Source organism: Giraffa tippelskirchi, chromosome 3 (assembly GCF_054371585.1).
Source record: "Giraffa tippelskirchi isolate mGirTip1 chromosome 3, T2T-mGirTip1v1.2.pri, whole genome shotgun sequence".
In the NCBI taxonomy this organism is placed as follows: domain Eukaryota; kingdom Metazoa; phylum Chordata; class Mammalia; order Artiodactyla; family Giraffidae; genus Giraffa; species Giraffa tippelskirchi.
Window position 1 is genome coordinate 77,764,979 of NC_137277.1, and position 19,278 is coordinate 77,784,256.

At 38.3% G+C, this 19,278-nt stretch overlaps 1 long non-coding RNA gene across 1 annotated transcript in view; it reads right to left on the reverse strand.

Annotated features, from left to right (window-relative positions):
* LOC145542363 (uncharacterized) overlaps window positions 1-19,278 on the reverse strand; it is a 248,547-nt gene that overhangs the window by 44,592 nt on the left and 184,677 nt on the right. The window contains exons 5-6 of the long non-coding RNA XR_014079809.1: window positions 17,257-17,350; window positions 16,000-16,055 (exon numbers count right to left, since the gene is read on the reverse strand). This is a non-coding gene — a long non-coding RNA (uncharacterized LOC145542363). The remainder of the gene's footprint in view (window positions 1-15,999; window positions 16,056-17,256; window positions 17,351-19,278) is intronic.

Here is a 19,278-nt window from a genome sequence, read left to right on the forward strand (position 1 = left end):
AAATGGCAACCCACTCCAGTACTCTTGCCTGGAAAATTCCATGGACAGAGGAGCCCTGTAGGCTACAGTCCATGGGGTCGCAAAGAGTCGGACACAACTGAGCGACTTTCACTTTCACCTAGATTTATAAAAATGTCTTTTGATACTTTTATCATACCTTTCATAGTTATGTATTTTTAAAATATTTTACATATTTTAACCTGAATTCTTTTTCAGAGTATCTTCAGTCATAACAGAGATCATGTTTTCTTTAAAAACTACAATTTTTGTAATAAATAATAAATTAATGAAACCTACTTATACCTTTATGAAACAGTTATTTCGACTTCAGAATTATGTAAATTATGTATTAATTATGTATTAAGCCTATTGTGTGTGAAGAATATTACATGCATTCTTATTTGATAAGATTCTTACACATATAAAGTACAAATTATTATCTAGTTTACAGATGAGAAGTCTGAGGCATATAGAGATTATGAAAATTCTTCTAGGATTTCAAGCTGGGTCTACCTAAAATCAAAGCCTGCACATACTGAAAATATGAAACATTGCTTCCTTTAAAAACTAACATTAGTCAGAGTCCAAGTAATATGTAATTTGAAAAAGTGAATACACTTGGTTTCACTTGTGTTATATCAGGCTGACTAGAGATTGTGATTTTAAAAGGTCAGTAACCACTGGAATGAATATGATAGTATAAAATAAGACATCACACAGAAACTCAAGAAGTTGTGTTCTAGCCTGGTCATTATGATTGCTTACTGAGGCACATTTTCTTGAGAAGCCCCTCTTTGAAACTCACCTTCTTCTACTACAATGGGATACCATATCCATCTCTCAGAGTCTGTATGGCAACAAGGTAAGCAAACATGAATAATAATACTTGGAGATAACAGAAATATTTAGGCCAATGATATCTAGAAGACACTTCAAAAGTCCATGTGAAAAACTAATACAATAGCTTCAGATTAAAAAGACAATTTAAATATAGGTCAACTCTTTTCTCTAGATCACTCTGCCTCATTTAATACATTTTGTTCTTTTTAAACCAAAATGATGGTCATTTAATATGTTTCTAGGCAATCACATTTCTTTAATTTAGAAATAGCAGTATTAATATGTACCTCCACACAGATATTATTCAACAGAAGGTTTAACAATTTTAATTACTTTATGTAGGAAAAAATCTACTGAAGGAATATGGAAGGTCAAATTCTTACAAAATGTATGTGGCTTTCATTTTCAATACTTCCTATTTTCATTTAGCATTTTCTCACGGGACTTATATACTTCTGCTTCTAATGTGAACATTTGAAACAGTAAGTAAACTTTCAGAGGGTTATTTCTTATTTTGCCCAAACTGCTGTGCACAGCTCTATTTTCATTTCTGAGTTGGTATAACCAGTTTTGAGGGGGAATTTATAGTGAGCAGCTGTGAGGAAGGAATTTACTTTGTTCCGTAAAACAGATTTTCTGATCCACCATATATTTTATTTGCAGAGTTTTTGAATGACAAATTTCTCTAGCTATGAAGCCTTACAAACTCAAGAAGTGTGTGACTTGTGACTTGTTTTTGTTCCCTTTTGGCCCCTTCCATTTTCCTGCCTGGCCATTTCCCCAGTAACTTAATTTACTTAACTCGGTTCTTCCTTTCACTACATCCTTTCCATCTCTGTGGTCCTTATTAGAGAGTAACATCCATTTTATAGATGAGAAATATAAGGCATATAGAGTGTATGCAACCTGCCCAGGGGATTTAAGTTGGGTCTGAAGTCAAAGTGCATGCATATGAGAAAGTCACAAATCTGTCACTTCTATCTCATCCATCCCAATGGAAGATGTTATTACCTTAAAACTAAGCTAGTCTAGCCTCAGTGTAACTCCCTTCTGAGTCACTGCGCATCTTTTCACAGTCCTACACACAAATGCCCCCACACTACCATCACTCTCCGTGCCAGGCCTGCCTAAATGATTTTTTTCTGTAGTTTTGATCATTTATATCAGTGAGTCCCGCCTTGACTGAATATTAGAATCAGTAGCTTTTATTTTTTGAAAAATATTTGCTAATTGTATATTGATATCAGATGCCTTCATATCAGTAGCTTGTAGATGCCTCAGTAGCTTTTTTTTTAATTTTTAAAAATTTATTTATTTTTAATTGAAGGATAATTGCTTTACAATATTGTGTTGGTTTCTGCCATACATTAATGGGAATCAGCCATAAGTATACATATGCCCCCTCCCTCGTGGCCCTCCCTCTCCCCTCCCACCCCATCCCAACCCTCTAGGTTGTCACAGAGCACCAGTTTGAGCTCCCTGAGTCATACAGCAAATTCCCATTGGCTGTCTATTTTACATATGGTAGTGTATATGTTTCCATGCAACTTTCTCCTTTCATCCCACCTTCTCCTTACCCTGCTGTGTCCACAAGTCTACCTACTGAATTTTAATAACTCACCCCACTTGTTTCCAATTCCTCAAACACCATCCTCATTCAGATCACTGAGAAATGCTCTTTTGGCTCTGTATTTTGTTTTCGGAGCCCAAAATAGAGCCTTACACATAGTAGGTGCTCAGTGAGGACTAGAAGAATGAAAGAACTAATGAATAAACAAAAGATCTCTTTCCAATCCTGTACGTGCTTACTGCTAGCTGTGTGACCTCTGGCAAGTGAACAAACCTCTCTGATCCTTCATAACAGAATGGTGAAGATTAAATGAGAGAACAGGCATATAAATGCCTGGGCTTCACATAAGTCAAATAAGATTTTTTTTGGGTGGCTATGGATAGTCATTATTTTAGCGTGCAACTAAGGTTGAAAAAGTGAAAAATGAAAGTGTTAGTCACTCAGTTGTGTCTGACTCTTTGTGACTCCACGGACTGTAGCCTACTAGGCTTCTCTGTCCTTGGGATTCTCCAGGCAAGAATACTAGAGTATACCTCCAGGGGATCTTCCCATTGAACCTAGGGCTTCCCTGGTGGCTCAGATGGTAAAGTGTCTGCCTGCAATGCAGGAGACCCGGGTTCGATCCCTGGGTCCAGAAGATCCCCTGGAAAAGGAAATGGCAACCGACTCCAGTACTCTTGCCTGGAAAATTTCCATGGACTGAGGAGTCTGGTAGGCTACAGTCCATGGGGTTGCAGAGTTGGACATGACTGAGCAACTTCCCTTTCCCTCCTGCATTGCAGGCAGATTGTTTACCATCTGAGACCACCAGGGAAGCCCCAGGCTTGAAAATGACAAGCTTAAAATACACATTATTTAAATACCTGCTTGAGTACTACTTTCAGAACTATATCAACTCATTTGGGTCTTATGATTGCCAGACTACCTATGTTATAATTCCTTACATTTCTGTTATCATTTAGAATTATTTCATATTTCCCCATTCATTCACTGAGCGAGTTCTTGAGTACTTACTGAGTGCCTACTACTTGCAAAGGCTTATCTTAGGTCTGTCATACATGTAATCTTCTCTCTGCAACCAGCTGAAACAACCTTGAAGATAAAGTTATATCATATTTTCCCACTAACTAAAGCAGACCCAATATAGTTATAAGTGTGTATGAGATCTCAATAAATACTTCTGATGAGTACCTCTAGTTTTACATTTTATTCTCTTAACCACTCATCTTTTCAGTACATATTTATTAAACTGCTAACTATGTGGAAGATACTTTGACAGATTTTTTTTTGAAGAATAATAGTCACCTTGAGTGACTATCAAACATATTTACCTCTTTTGTGGCTTTTTGTTTTAATATGTTAAGTGATTGTTTTTTCTCTTGTCTATTGGACAACGCATCCTGATACCTTAAACTTATTAGATACTTCTTCTATGTCAGACATTCTTCTGAGTTATTTGCACTGATTAATTATCCAATAGCCCAGCCTCATGAGACAGCACCTGTACCTTCTTAGAGGAGAAATGACTGTTCCAAGTTACCCGGACAGTAAGAGGCCAAGCTGGGTCTCTAGCCCAGACAGCCTGGGCTCAGAGCCTACCACTGTGTCTTCAGCAAAGAGACAGTTTTCTAAAGAGAGTTTTTAAGAAGATGTCTCTTAAATTCAAGGAACATAGCCACAGTTTCCTAAGAGCTATTGGGTTATGTGTGTTTACTGAGTTAATAGAAAAGTTCTAAAATAATTGTATTGCAAAAACTGCCATTTGTTGTTGGTTGTTCAGTCGCTATGTCATGTCCGACTCTTTGTGACCTCACGGACTGTAGCACGCCAGGCTCCTCTGTCCTCCACTGCCTTGGAGTTTGCTCAAATTCTTGTCCACTGAGTCTGTGTAAAACTGCCATTACTGGTACTTAAATTGATTCTCATGCAATGCCACTGATATCACTATAATATTTTGGAGAAAAAATGTTCTAAGAAGTTCAATAACCAATAGAAATAGCCTAATCATTTTAACATTTTATCACTTTTATTATTAAATAATATTTTGACTCTTTACAACTGCCCGCAGATGAGGTTTCCATGTTTAAGTGATTGGGAACAAACTTCTTCCTCTAACTTCACATAATTTTTTTTTTTTTGAAGAGAAAAAAAGTAAAGGTTTCAGTTACTAAGTAAACAATCTATAAATGTACATCCTGTGCAAAGAAGCAGAGCTATGAAACCAGAAGATTCTAAAGACTGAAGAGCAGAGGACTCACAGCTATTTTATAAAATCTTTGTTCTTCTAGACATTTTTCTTTCACCATCTGCATATCATTTTTCTCCCTCCTATTTCCCCCTCTTTCCATTTTTCATTACCTTTACTATGTTTCATTTCTGAATCTCTTTTGCAGCTGTGAACAACATTCTCTTAAATATTATCTTAAGTAAAGACATTACAGAAATTTTTCAAAATGTAAATGTTCTTTTCCTTTCCTCACTTATCTGCCTTCTTTATCAATTGCTGTCTGCCCATCGACTCTCTTTTGTCCATTTTCGTGCCTTGGTAAATTCTCCATATCTCACTCTCCAAGTATGTGAGATCACAAAGCAACTTTTTGCAATAAAAAACAACTCTTTATTAGAAACACCCAGTTTAGGAGTTAGGAATTAGGAATTAGATGCTCCTTCCTTGGTTAGTTGTAAATACTTTTCAAAATTCAGTATTTACTGAATAATTTCAGTATCAAGCTTCTAACCATATTTAAGCACAAATTAAGAACAGTTTTTGAAGTCTGATATTTAGGCAGAACTGAGAATTAAATCAACAGTGAAAGGGAAAAAGACAAATAATATGAAAACTCGCAGATATGTTTAAAACTATGTATTAAACAGGCAGGAACATTTTGACTGAATTGTCTGTAAGGGACTAGATTAATCGGCTAATTAATCCTGCTCAGAAAATACTAAAATAGTTGACACTGGCAAAGAAAATTCAGGGTAGCTTCTTCTTGGACTCTATGAACTGGGCATTTAGGACAACCCTTTCAAAAGGTAGCTTGCTTATAGAAACTCAAACTATCCAGAAACCCCACTGATGGTTTGTTCATCAGACTCAATAGTGAACATCCATGGTAAACAACAAGACATTTCCTACTCTTGTGGTCAAAGGCAGATGTTGGTTGCTAAGCCACAGGAAAAACAAGTATTCTTACCTTCCCAAATACGCAAGAAGTTCCTGGTTAGTGCCTGTGTGTGTGTGTGTGTGTGTGTGTGTGTGTGTGTGTGTGTAACTGGTATAACAAAGAGTATGGTCACTTTGTCTAAAGTACTCAAGATCCTTGAAAGACAAACCTAAAACTATCAGAGGTAAATATGTCCACTTCACATAGAGAAATGGAGATAAAACTGAGAAGAGAGAACTCTCAGCAAGAATTATATTTATGTATACTTACTTTTTGGGGGCCCCTTAATATATGATTTGCAAGATACCATTAGGATCTAAAATCATGTTATGTTGAGTTTCTCTATTCAGTACTATGAACTGTTAAATTAATAAGATTAGCAAGTTTTTGCAACATTAGCTTAATAATCTTTTTTCAGGGTGAAATTATATTTGTATTTTATTTGTCCAGGGAAGTAATAAACTTGTTATACTATAATGGAACTTTAGAATAGCCTTGCTCACAGCTGTCAAGAGATAGAGAAAAACAGAAATAGTCCTATCCATAATTGATCATCTTTTAACTGATAGCTTCACATCTCCAACGGGCACTAATGCTGTCCTTTATCTACACTCACACTGCCAACTGAACACTAACTATGAAGTGAGGAAATATCAAGACTTGATCTTACCTTACAGACCCCATTTTGTCAACATACATCAACTGTTTTAACACATGCTCCTCAAGATAAGAAAGAATACCGCGTTGCAGACGTATATATATATATATATATATATATATATATATATATATATACACACACACACACTCTGAATTGGTGAAACAGCTTTAAACTGTCACTATGCTCTCCAAACCACAAACAGTGCCTCCACTCTGCTGGGAGAGTAACGGACATGTTTTAAGCAATTCTCTTATACAATAGTTTCTTTTCTGTTGACAGTTACTCCGAGCCTCTGCCCTGGACTGACGGTGAAAGAAACTGTTAGCAGTCACCTTTTATGTTTCTTACCTGCTGACTCCCCTGTAATCCTTCTGAGCAATCAGTAAGAGGACTCTGAGGAGCACACGACTATATTTCGTGCATTGGGTCCACAAGGAATCTTTTATTTCCAAAGAGGTATTTAACTAAGTCCACTAGCACCTGTCAGTTTAACTCAGGGCACTTACCAAGGTACGTCATACTTCATATTCAGCATGATTTCTACCTCCAGTGATAGCAGTAAATAGCTCACACTCTCTCTAGAAATGCACTCCTTCTTTAAGGTGCACTGTTGATACTGATGATTAATTTAAAGGTGAAAATAAGCAATATTTTTTAAATTCCCAAAGTGTATGGCATTGTCATGAACAAAGAACAATTTCTGAGGTCATGATAACTCCAGTTTGCATTCCATGGAAGACCCATGTGGCCTTTGACAATTCACCTAATATCTTTGAGATTCATTTTTTCAATAAAAATGGGGATAAAGATACCCACTTCATACGTTAGGTGTGGGGTTTAAGTGAGGCCAAGCATCTGTCATACTGTGAAGATATGGTAAATGTTAGCCCTTCTCCCTCACATGGAAAAACAATACTAAGTTTACAGGCTGTATTTACCTTTGAACAACTTTTTTTTCTTATTCTTGAGGAAAACTACCAAGTTTAAATTATAATACAAGGAAATAAAATTTCGGAGGCAACTTTTAGGGCTTTTTGCTTTCTGAAATAACACATATGATGATTTTACTGTGTTTGAACTATAATTTAAGACATAGGAATAATTTAAATCCAAACAACCACTTAAGTTCTATTATTCAAGGTTCAGTGGTAAAATGGGAAAAAGTTACATATTAAGTACAGTTATTGTCACTTTAAACCTTTTTCTTTTATAGCATAAAGAACCTGCATTTAAAGTCAGAAAAATTTAATGTTCTCCCCAAGCTTGTGAAAAAGAATCTAAAACTCATCATCACTACCCAAACAGAAACGAGATTTTTTCTGAACTTTTAATTCTAGAAGACAGTGAAAAACATCCTGTAGTAATAAAGAACAGTCCTCAATATCTTGTCAAAGGAGCAAGCTTAAGCTGCCATTTGTAAAGATCTATAGCTAGATAAACTCACAAATTTATATAAGCAACAGGGGAAATGATATAGAAACTCAAATTTCTAGTTCTAGCAAAGACTTCAAAGAATTACAAAACTCAAACTTACCACAAAACCCAGTTTGTAACCATGGCTAACCGAATACTATAGCAACTGTGGAGTCAGTAAAATATAACAAGAGGTCATTTTTGTGTCACCTAAAGAGAAGGGCTACTACACAGGCCAGCTTTCCCTTTACTGCCTGCTGCCAGGGTGCTCTGCAAAGGAAGGCAGGCAAGATGTGGCTCTACCTCTTGGATAGCACACAGGGTGACAACAGGAAGCTGAGACTCCAGGTATCTGGATGTCTTGCCACCAAGCTAGCAAGAGTTGGGTAGTATTTTCTGTTCCCTTGGTGTCAAATCAATATTTGAGCACATAATGCTCAGATACGACTGTCAATACTTTCCAAACTGACAGGTGGACTCTGGAGTAATTTTGTTGTTGTTGTTTTAATTTTTACTGTAGTATAGTTGATTTATAATGTTGTGTTAGTTTCAGGTGTACTTCCACTACTTTTTTAAGATTCTTTCCCCATACAGGCCATTACAGAGTAGTGAGCAGAATATAATAGGTTCTTAATAGTTATCTATTTCATAGATAGTAGTGTCTATATATTAATAACAATCTCCCAATTTATCCCTCCTTCTTTTATTCCTTCCCTCTTTTATTCCCTTGGAGAAGGCAATGGCATCCCACTCCAGTACTCTTGCCTGGAAAATCCCATAGACGGAGGAGCCTGGTAGGCTGCAGTCCATGGGGTCGGGAAGAGTCGGACACGACTGAGTGATTTCACTTTCACTTTTCCCTTTCATGCATTGGAGAAGGAAATGGCAACCACTCCAGTGCTCTTGCCTGGAGAATCCCAGGGACGGTGGACCCTGTTGGGCTGCCGTCTATGGGGTCGCACAGAGTCGGACACAACTGAAGCGACTTAGCAGCAGCAGCTTTTATTCCCTGGTAACCATAAGTTTGTTTTCTACATCTGTGACTCTCTTCTGCTTTATAACTAAGTTCATTTGTACCCTTTTTTTTTTTTTTTTGATTTCACATATAAGCAATATCACAAAGACTCTGAGGTAATATTAAATTCTGATTCTGCCAACTAGCTGTCTGGCCTATAGTAAGTTACTTAACTTTCTCATCTACAAACTGGGCACTATAGTAGTTTCTGCTGCTGTTCCCAGCATTGTCAGGAGGGTTAACTGAATTAGTATCTGTAGAGAGACTGGAATGCTGGTGGCTTCAGGAGGCTCTTTGATAGAGTTTCTTAAATAAAAATAGTCTGCTCACTCTCATGGATAGCATCAAGATATTCAGAAAAACAATATAAGATTTAGATCAAAATCTTAAGTTCAACTCAGTAAGAAGTCGGAAGGTTTTTTAATGATTGAAATATTATGTCACTTATATTAATAAAGCATTAATTAAATATTTACATGTATATAAATAGTATATATTTTAATATTTAAATATATAAATCACATTCAATACACTGTTTGTTATCTATTTTACTTAACATGTTAATGTACAGGGCTCTGCTTTTAAATCTGATCAATTTCAAGATCAGATTAAAGAAGTATTTACTATGAATATATGTGTCACTATATAAGCAATGCTTTTGTATAGTTCATAACATTTTTATCCTATAATGTATCAGTTAAGGTTATAATTGGCTCTTATCAACATGCCATCTATACTGCATTATCATTAAGTAGTGAAAAAATCAGATCTCAGAAAGTTGGCTGTGCAAAGTACAGTCATTGACTATACAACCTCTATATACAGAAACAAAATTATGATGCAGTCATAACTTGAAATAATGATATTTGTCATTTTCAATATTTTTTTTTCAACATTTTGTTTTTAGGACAAGGCTCAGTGGTAAAGAATCCTCCTGCCAGTGCATAAAACATGGGTTCAATCCCTGGGTTGGGAAGATCCACTGGAAAGGGAAATGGCAACCCACTCCAGTATTCTTCCCTGGGAAATTCCATCGACAGAGGAGCCTCACTGACTGTAGTCCTCAGGGTTACAAAAGAGTCAGACACAATTTAGTGACTAGACAAAAACAATAATAGCTCTTTATTCATTAAGAATATCATAAGAGTATGATTTATAATTAAATACAGGACATAGGCACTCTCATAATTTACACTAGAACTTGTAGCATGTCTTGCACATGTAAATTCCAAAATTCTTCACTCTTGTTTGCAATTAGGAGTAGTGAAGAGCTGACGAGTGGATCCACTATTTCTCCTCTGTGAATGAGCATTATGTTTCTGTTGATAGACCTATGCTGGTGGATAGTGGAATATATATATGTAAACCATCATGGGGTATATTTCATTTGTGTTTTTTAATATTATATTTGCATTTAGACTATGCCTAGAAAGAGAAAAATTTATAGCCATAATCTAACAAAAAAAGAATAAAAAATAAATGGTTATTTTACTCAAAACCATTACCAACTAACCAGCTTAAATGATTATTCATGCTTTATTCACTGAATTTATTATACAGTTGATCAAACAGATCAAACCAACATAAGATGTTTATAATTTATAAAGCTATTTGCCTCAAAAGCAATTGTTTTTCCTATAGCTTATGGTAATATTTACAGAAGTGAAAAGCACTGAAAAACTGTGTTCTCATGTTGGTACTGAATGAAATCAACCAATCCAGAGGTCTGATTTCCTTTGCATTAGAGGGCACAAGCTGCTAAGTCGCTTCAGTCGTGTCCGAGTCTGTGTGACCCCGTAGACGGCAGCCCAACAGGCTCCTCTGTCCCTGAGACTCTCCAGGCAAGAACACTGGAGTGGGTTGCCATTTCCTTCTCCAATGCATGAAAGTGAAAAGTGAAAGTGAAGTCACTCAGTCGTGTCCGACTCTTAGCAACCCCATGGACTGCAGCCTACCAGTCTCCTTGGTCCAAGGGATTTTCCAGGGAAGAGGACTGGAGTGGGGTGCCATTGCCTTCTCTGAGATGGCACATACTGCTAACTTATTCTTATTTGAAATCAATTTTTAGTTTCCTCCAGAGTAGGAGCCATGTTTGGTTCATCTTCTGTCTCCCCAGAGTGTTTATCATACATTACATGTAAGAAAAGTAACTCAAATGGGGCAAGCTGAGAGGCCACACATGCAGCTCACAACAGGAGGTACTGAACAACACAGATGTGCTTAAGTGCTGATCACGTTATTTGAGATACAGGTGCATGATAATGAACATCTCTTTTTAACTACTGGAAAGTAACAATTACATTAAGAAAAGTAATGTTTTCTAATGCAGGGATACAATTTATACTCTTAAAAAATTACAGTGTTATTTTTCTATCTTCTCCAATAAGAAGGAGTTTTTGAAAATTATTATGATCCTCAGCTTGAATAGACCCATTATTCCTTAAAACACACTGGTGTTTTAAGGAATAGGTGTTTCCTACCTATTTCCCTCTTGGTTTGGCATTCCTATTTGCCTTGATTCTCCATTGATCTCCAGTAGCATATTGGGCACCTACCGACCTGTGGAGTTCACCTTTCAGAGTCCTATCTTTTTGCCTTTTCATACTGTGCATGGGGTTCTCAAGGCAAGAATACTGAAGCAGTCTGCCATTCCCTTCTCCAGTGGACCACATTCTGTCAGACCTCTTCACCATGACCCATCCATCTTGGGTTGTGCCACACAGCATGGCTTAGTTTCATTGAGTTAGACAAAGCTGTGGTCCGTGTGATCAGATTGGCTAGTTGTCTGTGATTGTGGTTTCAGTCTCTCTGCCCCTTGAACCCCTCTCTCAGGGCCTACCGTCTTACCTGGGTTTCTCTTACCTTGGATGTGGGGTATCTCTTCACGGCTGCTCCAACAAAGCGCAGCCATTGCTGCTTACCCTGGATGAAGGGTAGCTCCCCTGAGCTTGGGCATGTCAGCAAATTTGGAAAACTCAGCAGTGGCCACAGGACTGGAAAAGGTCAGTTTTCACTCCAATCCCAAAGAAAGGCAATGCCAAAGAATGCTCAAACTACCGCACAATTGCACTCATCTCACACGCTAGTAAAGTAATGCTCAAAATTCTCCAAGCCAGGCTTCAGCAATACATGAACTGTGAACTTCCAGATGTTCAAGCTGGTTTTAGAAAAGGCAGAGGAACCAGAGATCAAATTGCCAACATCCGCTGGATCATCGAAAAAGCAAGAGAGTTCCAGAGAAACATCTATTTCTGATTTATTGACTATGCCAAAGCCTTTGACTGTGTGGATCACAATAAACTGTGGAAAATTCTGAAAGAGATGGGAATACCAGACCACCTGACCTGCCTCTTGAGAAACCTGTATGCAGGTCAGGAAGCAACAGTTAGAACTGGACATGGAACAACAGACTGGTTCCAAATAGGAAAAGGAGTACGTCAAGGCTGTATATTGTCACCTTGCTTGTTTAACTTATATGCAGAGTACATCATGAGAAATGTTGGGCTGGAATAAGCACAAGCTGGAATCAAGATTGCTGGAAGAAATATCCATTACCTCAAATATGCAGATGATATCACTCTTATGGCAGAAAATGAAGAACTAAAGAGCCTCTTGATGAAAGTAAAAGAGGAGAGTGAAAGCTGACTTAAAGCTCAACATTCAGAAAATGAAGATATGGCATCCAGTCCCATCACTTCATGGCAAATGGATGGGGAAACAGTGGAAACAGTGGCTGACTTTATTTTTCTGGGCTCCAAAATCACTGCAGATGGTGATTTCAGCCATGAAATTAAAAGACGCTTACTCCTTGGAAGGAAAGTTATGACCAACCCACACAGCATATTAAAAAGCAGAGACATTACTTGGTCAACAAATGTCCATCTAGTCAAGGCTATGGTTTTTCCAGTAGTCATGTATGGATGTGACAGTTGGACTGTGAAGAAAGTTGAGCATTGAAGAATTGATGCTTTTGGACTGTGGTGTTGGAGAAGACTCTTGAGAGTCCCTTGGACTGCAAGGAGATCCAACCAGTCCATCCGAAAGGAGATCAGTCCTGGGTGTTCTTTGGAAGGACTGATGTTGAAGCTGAAACTCCAATATTTTGGCCACCTGATATGAAGAGCTGACTCATTTGAAAAGACCCTGATGCTGGGAAAGATTGAGAGAGGGAGGAGAAGGGGACGACAGAGGATGAGATGGTTGGATGGCATCACCGACTCAACGGACATGAGTTTGGGTAAACTCCGGGAGTTGGTGATGGACAGGGAGGCCTGGCGTGCTGTGGTTCATGGGGTCGCAAAGAGTCGGACACGACTGAGTGACTGAACTCAACTGAACTGGCATTCCTAGCATAAGCTGAGATGATTCTCCAGCTATCAAAGAATCTAATATTGGGTGAGAACTGATGTTAAAATCAAAGCTCTCAAATGGCATATCTTGGGAACCATCAATAAGCTAACCTCACAGTTCAGATGAGGGAATCATCGAAGGGTAATAAGTACAAATTACACATACACAGGTTTAGTCATATGCAGGGATAAAATCTTTATGCCCAAATTAGTCATTCACACTAAAGCCCAGTGCCAAACTTTTGTTAATAACCAGAGCATAGGATGGGCTTCCCTGGTGGCTAAGTGCTAAAGAATTTGCCTGCCAATGCAGGAGATGCAGGTTTGATCCCTGGGTCAGAAGATGACCTGGAGAAGGAGTGACAATCCACTCCAGTATTCTAGACTGAAAAATCTCATGGATAGAGGAGCCTGGTGGGCTACAGTCCATGAGATTGCAAAGGCATCAGACATGACTTAGCAACTAAACAACAACAAAGACATATGATACAGTCTGCTTAAGTATAATAAATATGATAATAATACCTGCTTCATTATAAGGACATGCTGAAAAAATTGTACATATGTGGTATTTTCAATAATTAGAAAATTTTTGCAGTAATCTAGAAGAAATTGAATGAGGGCCTGAACTACTATAATAGTACTGAGATTGAGAGAAGTGGACAGTTTAGACACAGGTCATAGAATTGCCAGGCCTTGGTGGTTCATTGGAGAAGGAAATGGCAACCCACTCCAGTATTCTTGCCTGGAGAATCCCAGGGATGGAGGAGCCTGGTGGGCTGCCATCTGCGGGGTCGCACAGAGTCGGACATGACTGAAGCGACTTAGCAGGTGGTTCATTAGATGTAGGAAAAAGATAGGAATCAGGATAATGATGAAGTTTCATGTGTGACAGCATTTGTGGTTAGTGGTACTATTTACTGAGACCAGAGCACAGAAGGAGAAACATTTGTAGCTTGAAAGGAAGAAGACCAAGAGGATAAGTGTACTTTGAGTTGTGTTTGAGGTTTGCATGGGTCATCCAGCTGAGGATATCCAGTAAACAGGATGGCATGGATATAATAAAGGAACTAGACCAGGGCAATCAGTGAAGCCCTGATTGTATAAAATCAATCTAGGAGATAAGGTAGAGTAAGAAGAGGGAAGAGCAGAGGAACATGGACCTCTAGACCATTAAACTGGTCACTAAGAGATGTTGCTTTATTAAAACACTGAAATATTAAAAATTCATGCTTTGATAGCATGAAGTGATGTTGTTTAACAATGTAAAAGTGGCAAGAATGTAAATTAATTTTGCTTTCTAACATTTTCAACATCCTTTTGTTTCACAGTGTGGTTTCCTCAGTTACCACACACAACTCTCTGGGCTGTTGAGACCAGTCAGTTTCACTTTATGCCATGCAAACAGCATGAGATATGAGGTTAAACCCTAACCACACATTTTGTTATTTACTTGTGTTTAGAAAAAACAGATCTGCAAATCAAGTTATTCAACTGAAATTATAAAAAACTAATTTTTTACAGGTAAAATTACCTGTCAAGATGACTATGATTATTCATTTCACGATGGCCCGCTTTTCAATTTCCTCACCAAACAGTCTTTCTACACCAGCCAAAAGTAAAAGAGATAACTGATTTGAGCTTTTGGTTTGTTTCCAACCTTTGGCAGACCTTTAAGGGCAATCAAGACCTCAATAATCACAGTATGTCTGATCATTGTATGGCTGTATCAGTTACAAAGGACATTTTGCAATCTTTAAACTCTGAATTGAACCTTACCAAAAAAAACAAGATTCCATGCATGTTTTGTGAATTAAAATGTTAAACTAAAATAATACATCACAAAGAAAATAATCCCAGGCCATATATATTATTATACACAATTCTTAAAGTATTTTCTGAAACATGAGCACTGTCACTGTTGCTATATAACATTATGAGATTGGCCTACTTAATTGTAGTAAAATTTTCTAATAGTTCCAGAAATATGAGTTGCTTATTCATGTCTAATTTATCAACCATTCCTATCCCTTTTCATTGAAGCCAGGATTTGAAGTTAACTTTTTAAATTAACTTTTTAAATTAACTTTAAAACCTGGTGTCCTTATGAAAATATCTAACCCCTGTCAGCTTCACACACACAGAATTAATCTTCATTTATGTTTCCATATATTTTAAATTTCCCTGTTGGAATACTGTTGAACCCAAAACTTCCTCAGACAAAATACCATTTACTTCTATGATGTAAAATATGTCTATTATAAAGTCAGATTGTTTCTGCAGAAAGTCTATGAGGGCATAATACTCATTATGACACTATGGACATAATGCACTTCTGTGATCTTTGGTGTCTTAAGGTATCTTTGACTTTCCCCGATGTAAAAAGGAACCAAAATGACATGCCCTCTCAGAATATTCAAGGCAGGAACAGACTGTGAAAGTCTTAGGTTACTCTAGAGTTAAGAAACCACATAAAGTTGGATCATTTGAAATTTACTCCTGGCCGTGTTTCCAATCGGAGAAGGCAATGTTAACCCACTCCAGTACTCTTGCCTGGAGAATCCCATGGACGGAGGAGCCTGGTAGGCTGCAGTCCATGGGGTGGCGAAGAGTCGGACATGACTTGAGTGACTTCACTTTCACTTTTCAGTTTTATGAATTAGAGAAGGAAATGGCAACCCACTCCAGTGTTCTTGCCTGGATAATCCCAGGGACGGGGGAGCCTGGTGGGCTGCCGTCCCTGGGGTAACACAGAGTCAGACACGACTGAAGTGACTTAGCAGAAGCAGCAGTATTTTCAATAAAGGGTAAAGCTAGCGTGAAATTTTCAGGAATTGCCTTTTTCTTTAATATAGTAATATTCAGTCTCAGAAAAATGATAGAGAAGTTAATACCTTTGTTGATCTCAATTTTTAAAAAACAGAGTCAAATTGATCCTACGAGAGAAATATTTTGGCTTGAATAAAAATAAGAGAAAAGCACATTACCTATGTCCCATGCACCCCAATTGGTTTGACTTGTCTTCATTAGTCACTTTTCCGTACTGGAATGAGATGTGACAAGATAAACAATGATGATGAGTATGATCAAGTCTGATGCTCAATATTTCCTATCAGGTCTGATCTTAGTACTTTCTTATATTCTATTGAGTTCAAATTAAAGACAACATTTCCTCCATTCTATGTGTAAAATAGTAAAAAGTACTTTAATATATTTACCTTCTATTTACTTTAACCTTGAACACGGATGGGCTAACGTGTCATAAATATTCAACCTTTAGGTTACTGTAAGACTGTTTGTACTGCACTTGCTATACTGTAATTTAATATTTACTTGTCTACTTCCCTTTGAACTAGGAGTTCCTCAAGGATTAGAATGTATGCAGAGTCCATGTATTATTCATCTGTATAAACTCAACATCTAGAAAAGTACCTCACCCATAAAAAGCAATAACATTAAGTGCTTCCAGATAAATGTACTGGATAGTCAAACTAAATGGATAATGATGTGGTACTAATTTAGAAAGAGAATAGAGCAGTATGTTGAGTTATTAGAATATACTTTCCAGCACAATCAACTATAGGTTTAGCTTTCAAATCTGTTACTTACTAGTTGTACTAATTGGACAAATTATCTGGCTTTCCCAACTTCAGTTTCCCTTCTTTAAGAAGGAAATGGTCATGCCTGCTTTTGAAGATTAGGTAAAGATTAAATAAGAGAATGTATATAAAAGCATTTATCAATGAGTGAAGTTCACAGTAAAGCTTTCAATAAATGACAACAAAAACTAAATAAACAAATATTTCTGAAAGAACTGTTTTGTTTTTTTTTTTCCTACTCCCTGTTGTTAAAAAGAAACTAGAGGTGGCAAGATGGTGGAGGAGTAGGTGGACGTGGAGTACATCTCTCTCCACAGATACATCAGGAATATACCTTCAGACACAGAAGTGCATGCAGAACACCAGCTGAGAGCGGACAGGAGTACCTAACCAGTGGAAAAGAATATACAGAACCACAAAAAACTCAGTAGGATGAAGGAACTAGGGGAAAAAAACAGGAGTCTTAGTAGGACTGGACCTGTCCTTGGCCGGTGGAGGAACTGAAGCAAGGGTCCGATCCCCACATCAGGGCAATTGTCTGAGTCAGAGGAGAAACATTTAAGGCTGAGAGTGAAAGAGCTGATCTGTGGCAGCCTAAATGGGTTGAGTATCAGACATACATACCCTTGCTGCAGCCATACATACCCTGGACAGGAATGCTGGTCTCCTGGAAGGCACAGCAGCTGGGAGCTGGAGTTTAGGGATTGTGGAGCAATCCCAGGGTGAGGGCTGCTGTTAACTGTAGAGAGATGGATTGAGGGGATGTGAGGGAGGAGATAGTGGTGGGAAATGCCAGGGGGGAAAAGCCAGGCAGCCATGGTAGCAAAGCAATACTGCTGAGTCACACGTAGGGGGTGGAGCCATCACCACAGCCTCTCTCACCCCATATGCCATCAGCAGCTGAACAAGAGAGAGGCTGGCCGGTCAAACACCTGATGCACTGAGCCAAGGGGGCCCCTCTACGTGCCTGACGTGCTGAGCAACAGAAAAGGACCCCAGGCAAGGGAGCCCTCTAAGTGCCTGAACAGGCAGAGCTACAGAGAAAGGCCAAAAAGACCTTCTGATCACCAGCTAAAAGAGGCTCGAAACAAGACACTGATAGGGCTGTAACTCCTGTGGCATAGACAGTCCGTGTCCCTGCACACCTGGTGCCACCAGGGTCCCTGCAAGCCAAGCACCTGCGCCACCTTCACACTCAGCTCTCACTGGGGCAGAGCTGCCACAGGCAAAAGAAGTCTTGCATCTATGCGTGCAGAGTCACTTTGGTCATGTCCAGCTCTTTGTGACCCTGTAAATTGTGGCCTGCCAGGTTTCTCTGTCAGGAAGGGGGTTCTCCAGGCAGGAATATTGGAGCGTATTGGCCAATACTGGTTGCCATACTCTTCTAGAGCACGATATTTCGTGCTGCCCTAGCCGCAAACTCCCCTGAATACCTGATGCTGCCAGAACCCCTGTAACCCAAGCAGCTGCACCACCTCCACACCTGGCCCTCACAGGGGCAAACCGAAGTCCTCCAGGGCAACCTCAGGAGCAAACCCCAGTGGATAACCCACATGTAGAGGTGGAAGTAAAACCACAGTTGAAACCCAGGGGCAGTGTGGCTAAGGAATAAGACCCAAAACCTTCCCACCAGCTGTGCAAGCTGTAGATTAAATCCACATGATCAACGAGGCAGACTCTGTGTCTATGGAATATATAAAATGTCATTGAGAGCTCCCACGAAAGAAAACGCACTAATTCTGATAGCTGTGGACATTGGTGGCAAGAACACACAGGAGTAGGACCAGATTAGAATCTGAGCTGTCCCCACAGCGGGTCCAGAGATCAGCACAGCATTGGAGGGCATCCTAGAGAGGTAAGGTAGGGTATGACTCCCAGCAAGGGAAAGGACTGACAGCAATGACTCAAGAAAAACATTTATTATTGTTATTTTTTGACTTGTTCTGTAGATTCTTTTGGATTTTTGTTTCTTTTTTTACCCCTCTCTGTTGTAGTTGTCGACCTTATTGGCACTGTGAAATCCAATTAAGCTTTTGAGCTGTTTTTTATTTTCTCTCTCACTCACATTTTTTATTGTTGTAATAAACCTCTGACTCTATGCTGGGCTTTTGCAGTTCTGTGGAGTTTTCCTCCCCCCCCCGTTCTAATTTTAATTTTTAAACCTATTATTATTTCTTCTACATTTATTCCTTTGTTTGCTTTTCCTACTCTTCTTTTCCCATTGCAGTTAATCTTTAACGTATATAAATCTTCTTTATCTACTTCTATCTAATTTTGCATATCTATTTGTTCTTTCTTTTCTTTCTTCCCTTTCCTCTCAAAGTATTTGTTAGTTTTATTTTCATTGCTTTATTCCCCAATTGGCACGTTGCTTTAGTTTTGTTTTCCAGTTTGTGCTTTAGTTAGTTTTGTTCTGGCAGATATAATTTTTGGTTTCCTTTGTTTACCAGGTAAATCTATTGTACTTTATTTTTGTTGGACTGTTTTATTTTGCTTATAGGTGTATATGTATATAGTCAGTCACATTTTTTATTGTTGTTATAAACCTCTGCCTCTACACTAGGCTTTTGCAGTTCTGTGGAGCTTTCCTATTTTTTTCCTTTTTTCTTTCTTCTTTTTTTTTCTCTTTTTTATAATTTTAATTTTTAATTTTTTAAAACCTACTAT